At 36.7% G+C, this 4,245-nt stretch overlaps 1 long non-coding RNA gene across 1 annotated transcript; it reads right to left on the bottom strand.

Moving 5' to 3' along the window:
* Nucleotides 1-1,160: 1,160 nt before the first annotated feature.
* Nucleotides 1,161-1,911, bottom strand: LOC138229128 (uncharacterized). Its single transcript, XR_011185609.1, has 3 exons — nucleotides 1,870-1,911; nucleotides 1,519-1,566; nucleotides 1,161-1,222 (listed from the first exon to the last, which is right to left on the bottom strand). It is a non-coding gene; the product is annotated as an uncharacterized lncRNA (long non-coding RNA).
* Nucleotides 1,912-4,245: the final 2,334 nt, after the last annotated feature.

Genomic DNA, 4,245 nt, shown 5'->3' with positions numbered 1-4,245 from the left:
TACCTTGTTTCTCCTGACTGATGTCCTTATGCGTGTTTTGCACAGTTGAGCGTTTTGTGTCTTGTCGTCTGTGTAGGCAACAGCCCTCTTCCCTGGGATAGAACTAGATGATATTTAGACACGTTAATTTGACTTCTCCATTGCTCACATTGATGTGGATATGATTATAATGCTCTGTTTTGTGGGCTTCCCAAGAAAACAATAAATCCCTTACTACTTGTTCGAAATGCAGTAGCACAGATCCTAACAAATACAAGAAAGAGAATATCATTCCTGTTTTGAAAAAACTTCACTGGTCACCTGTATTATCTAGGATAAATTTGAAAGTTCTTTTACTTGTTTTTAAAGCTTTAAGCGACCTAGCACGTCTGTACCTTACTGAATGTCTGTCTTCATATGTTCCTATACGTGACCTGAGATCTGCACATACTGGCCTACTGCAAATACCACATGTGAAATGCAGAAAGAGTGGAGAGGCTGCTTTTTGTTTTTATGCTTCCAAATTATGAAACTCACTTCCACTTTTTATTAGGCAGTCAAGCTCGGTATATTGTTTTAAAAAACATTTGAAAATGTTGCTTTTCGTTAAAGTGGTTCTTTGTTCTTTCTATTTCTGTTTCTTTTTTTAATTCTCTTTAATTGTTCTTATTTTATTACGACTTTCCTAATTTTTATTTATTTAATTGACATGTATGTTGCTTTACTGAATTGCTGTATTTTCCTTTACAACTGAAAGTATATCTCTCAATTTTAATATTTTATTTTTACGCTTGGTTTTTAAAGCACCAAAGCACTATTTGTATGAAAGGTGCTCTATAGATAAAGTTTATTATTATTATTTTTAATATTATTATTATACTTTGTTACATTTTTGGTTAGGACAAAGATTCTAGTAGAGGTGGCCTCTTTTACCCCGTTCCAAAAAATTGGAAAACTACCTTCAGAATACACTGACAATGACCATCTACTGTCTCCTCTAACTGTGTATTGTCATCATGCATATCTTGTGTATTATTTATTGTAGTTGGTTTTGTCATTCTCTAAAGAAGCCACCTTTCAAGGCACTATATAAAATAATGTTTGTTATTATTATTTACATTTTTCATCGTTAAATCTGGCGAAGAGTCTTAAGAGAATATCAAAGAACACGTTGCTCTTACCTTTCCATTCCAAGAAATGCCCTCAGCTCAGATTGCAGAGATTGACCTCTCTGTCTCAAATTCTGAGAAACATAGACTCGATTGAAAAATGACCATTTCCTAAGATTCACATAACATCACCAGTCAACATTTGCCACTTGACATCAATAGAAACCATAGAGTACATGACATTTCCAATCAGTTTTCTTTCAAGGTACAATACCAATCGCCTTGCCAGAAGAGTTATACTGCGGTAGATAAATATTACAAATGTCAGATACACGCAGAGTTGTTTGGATTACTATGAAAAGATTGGCAAATATATTTATGTTCATTATATTTCTTGGAGTGACAGAGCTAAAGAGAAAACAATACTTACCTTTATCTCTGCAGACAGGATCGCAAGGGATTCCCTTATACTGGGTTCCTATGTAACAAATAATACATTATTCAAAAAACATGATATTTCTCTGTCCATTGGCAGCATGATTGTTTATCATTACAGTTTTAGTTAGCTTTAATTTTGGAAACCCCAAGTAAACATAGTTTGTGCCTTTCTCTGAACTTTTTGGCATTTCAATTCAGTTATTTGTAAGCTTATTTTACAGTTGCTAGGTTGATGAAGTTCCTGAACTGTGCAGTATTTCTTTTGGGTTTGGTGCGAATCATATTCTAGCGGTTGGGGGAAAAAAGCACAGGTGCCATCCCACCATTAAACCCTGAAACTTACCTTAGCCGATTCTTCAACTAAACCAGACATGTTAACTAAGTGTTACAGTATGTTTCAAAGTGTGTATTTTAGCAAACACAACTGAAGTTCTGTTGTCTCCTTGGAGACACCTGGAACTGGTGTGATGCTGGTTCTATGACATCATTCGTTCTAAATGTAAATGCAGGTATTGGCACAACATAGTAAATTGATGTAAAGCTATGGATCTATTTATGATTTTCACTCAGTTTGAAAGAGTTCCTGTCGTGTGGTTAAAGTTTGTTTTACGGAGGGTTAACTGGGGTTCTGGCTACTAGTTAGGCTTAGTCATTCAGTCATCTGGTTCATGAAATAGGAAGCTAAGAGATCTGTGTTTTAGTTTTACTGTTTGTTTTTGTTCCATAGAATAAGAAATGTTTCATTAATATTAGTAATAGAGTAGCTGTTTCTCTAAACAGTGTGTGTCAGTTTGAACTGCAGGTGTGCCAGGTAGAGACCATTTAAGAACCCAAAAATATGCTGTCATTTACTGCCGTGGCTAATTTCTGTTAACCTTGTCTCTCACTCACTTTGATGAGCAAAATGTTCATACATAAAGCATACATTTCTGATTGGTCAGAAGAAGCTTCTTAACATATAAGGTATAAAGAAAGTCAGAAAGTTAGGCACTTAGGTCAGCCTTAGGCAGTTAACCAAGACCATAATCCGATAAGAAGCTATTCCCTTTCATGTTGCTAAATCACATGTAGGATACATGAGTTACACCTCCACTTAAGAGACCTTAAAGAGACCTTGGCCAGCCAGGGGTGTAGAAAACCGTAAAACAGTTCTTGAGGACCTAATTGTTAACTCTTAACAGGCAAAGGTTCCTTCAGTCCTATGAGAAATATTTTAGAATTGAACTAAAGTGTGTTTCCGATACAGGAGCATATGTCTGTCAGGCCCTGGTGGAGAGGCCCTGCATGAGAACCCCTGGCTGCAGTTCCACATCCCCCTGAAAGTAAATAGAGCCATAAGCACGGAGCTAAGGACACTGCTCCAGGACATGCTGGCTGTCGATCCTGACCAGCGACCAGAAGCCATCCGGCAGAAGAAGCAAGTCAGGCAAGCCATGGCACGAGAGAAAACATCTTTGTAGTGACTGATAGCAAGATGTCCGTGACCAAGGGCAATTCGTCTGAGTAAAGTCTGATTTCATTTTTATGTCCCGAAAGGCCACTGCCTTTGTGCTGTAGATTTCTGATTTAGACGGGCATTTCTATGGACAACTTTGACTTTTCTGTGGGTCCAATGAAAATACGTTTTTTAACTTATTCTTTGTTACAGTTTTCGAAAGTTTAAAGACATTCACTGAGTTGACGATAAAGGAAAAGTTTCATCTTTCACCTCTTGGAAGGTAGGCCGGTCAGAGGTACAATATATGTCTTCATGTCTTCATCCTCCATGTTTGTAACTACAGGTTTCACAGTGTTGTGTTAAGACACAAAAACACCTACAAATGGCAGTTCCAAATGTATCAAATGTATAAACCTGGGCTGAAAAAGTGTGTACAGTATATACTCTGTGTAGGTCTGATAAAAGTATTCGAGTCAAAGTGTCATATGGATACAATTCTCATGATTTTGTATTGTGTGTTTTTTCTCTGTTCTGCTTTATTGAAAGAAATCAAATGCTCTTCCTGAAACTTACCTTAGCTGATTCTTCAGCTAAACCAGACAGACTTCTGAAATTCTCAAATATTATCAAATCTTGTTGGTGCAGAGGTGGTGGAGCCCATTACCAACAGACTCACAGCTGAAATTGCTGTGAAAAGGGCTTCTACCAAATATTAACACGTGGGTGAAAATGTATACAATTGTAATATTTCCTTTTTTCCCATTGAAAGTATAACATATGTGGTGTGAGAAAGAGGTCCTCATTTAATTGCATGAAACTCTGGCACTGGCGCAACAAACTGAACAAAGTTCAAGGGGGTATACGCTTTCTGTAGACACTTTATTTCCTCTTTTTCCATACTCTAAGAAATGATTTGGGAAACCTGTGGGACACTGGAGGTCATTATACATGAGCCTCTTTCTGCACCTTTTAAGCCATTGAAACCTAGTTGCCTTGTTACAAGGTCTAATATTACAGTAGGTGTGGTTTCCGTCTCCTAATTTCTGAGAATGATCAAATTGGGGAATAAGTTGTAGGGAATACCACTCTTGCACTTCTAAGAAAAGACTATCTCAAATGAAACTCGCTATAGAAAGACATCTTGTTGAAAAATTATTTATTTTTTGTCATTTCTAAAGAAAAAACATTCATCAAGTCCTTCACAAATGTTTTGTTTGTGACTTTCTCTGTTGTTCCCTTTCACACTCAACTGAACTATGTGTTATGTCTTGTAAACGTAAT

This window comes from Lepisosteus oculatus, unplaced genomic scaffold, assembly GCF_040954835.1.
Source record: "Lepisosteus oculatus isolate fLepOcu1 unplaced genomic scaffold, fLepOcu1.hap2 HAP2_SCAFFOLD_41, whole genome shotgun sequence".
Taxonomy (NCBI): Eukaryota; Metazoa; Chordata; class Actinopteri; order Semionotiformes; family Lepisosteidae; genus Lepisosteus; species Lepisosteus oculatus.
Note: the sequence above shows the minus strand (reverse complement) of the source record. Positions and strands in the feature narration are given on the sequence as shown.